The following is a 2,109-nucleotide window of genomic DNA, read 5'->3' as shown; positions in this document are numbered from 1 at the left end:
ACACTGCTGAGGGGAGCAGCGGGCGGGTCAGGAGAGGTCTGCCACACCATGTGGATCTCCTCCAGTGCAGGCGGGGATCGAACTCATGCGGAAGTAGCTTAAGCTTCTTAGTGCAGTGCTTTAACCCGCTGCGCCAGCAGGGAGGGCCCTGTAGTCAGCACTTTTGTTGAATGAATGAAATCCCCAAACATTTGTAATTAGAAAATAAATGCAGTACATTTTTCTCACTATGGAAAGGAAGGAAAAGAAGGAAAATAAAGGTGAGTGAATGCTAATTCGCTGGGTCTGAAAAGATGTTTTGGTAAGACTGAAAAGCTGGTGGCAGTTTGAACATATCAAAGAAGAGTTCATCACCATGTAGATTGAGCTATCAATAATGCCCATATCCTTTGCCCCCAAAATACAACTTATCAACTAGATGTTGCTTTCTAAATAGTATTTTAGAATCGTATTTTAGGCTCGTTAGAGAAATAGCAGATTCCAGAACAGGGACAGATAAGACACAATTTATGCCAGGAAATAGGGAAATGCACCTTCAAATGGTTAAGGCCTGTTGAAGGACACACAAGCCATACATGAAGAGGTTGTGAAGATGCCAGGGGCTGAGACACATGGGCACAGGGCGTGAACATGCCTTTGATTATGGAAACCTTGGGCCCAGAGAGCCTGGGCGTGTGTGCATGCGCATGCACAAATGCCGCACCTGCACCTGGAAGAGAGGGATGAAGGCAGCTGCGGCAGCATATGGAGGACCACTCTGAAGTGAGACCACGGAGGCCAGGGAAAGTGCAAAGCTTCCCAACCCCTGCAGGCTGCCTGCCCAGCCTGGGCCTGCCCCCTTCATGCCAGCCTCCCTGCCTGGTGTGCCTGTGCACCTGGTCCAGCATTAAAGGCCTGTAAAAGTCCACAGTAGGCTCTGGGACTGCTTCTCTGTCTATCTGAATTAACAATGCCCCGAGAGAGCATTAAAGCCCTGTAATCTATAAAATTCTATAGAGGACTCTCTTTCCACCTGCCCGAATGGACAGTGACACTATGCTTTGCATGCTTGTACTAGAAAGACACAGAAATCCAGCAAGTTAGTACCTTGAGCAGGGAACCCCAGTTAAGGTCAATAAGACATGTGGACATGGTGTACTCTGGCACAGGCTACTAGCGCCCCTGTGACATTCTCCCCAGTCATGTAGAAACTCAACCTAATCATGAGAAAAACCAGAAACTCATGTTCTACTAAATAACCAGCCAGGACTCATCAAAAATCTCAAAGACAAAGATAGAAAAGGCTGAGCAACTGTCATGTACTTAGAGGCAACCAAGGAGATGTGGTAACAAAACGCAATGAGGGACTTGGGATTGGATCCCAGAACATGAAAAGATCATCAGTGGGGGAAAACATATGAAATCTGCAAAGTCTGTAGTTAAAGTATTGGGCCAAATGTTAGTTTCAATAGTTCTCAATAGCTTCATTTGTATTAGTTATTTTATATGATAACATTGGGGAAGCTAGTAAGGGTATGTGGGAATTTTTTTGTATTTTTGCCACTCTTAATAAATCTTAAATTTTTTCTTTAAATAAATGTATTTTTTAAAAAGCTTTATGTTTAAGAATATCTTTAAGAATTAACATTACGCTATAAAATTAGTTATTTTAAAAACCTAAAAAGAGGGCCCTCACTGGTGGCTCAGCGGGTTAAAGCACAGCCCTGAGAATCTAAAGCCGCTTCCGCATGAGTTCGATTCCCGCCTGCCCCGTAGGTGACCACATGGTGTGGCAGACCTCTCCTGACCCGCCCACTGCTCCCCTCAGCAGTGTTCTTAGTCGATCTGCCTGTTCTGTTCCCCACTCTGTCTCTGGTGAAGCCTCTCGCCGCCCCTGAGCCTCTGGCCTGTACCCCAGTTCTGTATGCACAAATAAATAAATCTTTAAAAAAAAAAAAAACCTAAAAAGGAGAAAATAGGCCCTCCCTTGTGGCACAATGGGTTAAAGCACAGCACTACAAAGCTAGGCAGCCACTTCAGCATGAGTTTGATACCTGGCCAGGCTCGTGACCCACATGGTGCGGCAGACCTCTCCTGACTCGCCTGCTGCTCCCCGCAGCAGTGTACTTT

Source organism: Condylura cristata, unplaced genomic scaffold (genome assembly GCF_000260355.1).
Source record: "Condylura cristata isolate star-nosed mole 26May11 unplaced genomic scaffold, ConCri1.0 scaffold00005, whole genome shotgun sequence".
Lineage (NCBI taxonomy): Eukaryota > Metazoa > Chordata > Mammalia > Eulipotyphla > Talpidae > Condylura > Condylura cristata.
This window is presented reverse-complemented; position numbering follows the sequence as displayed.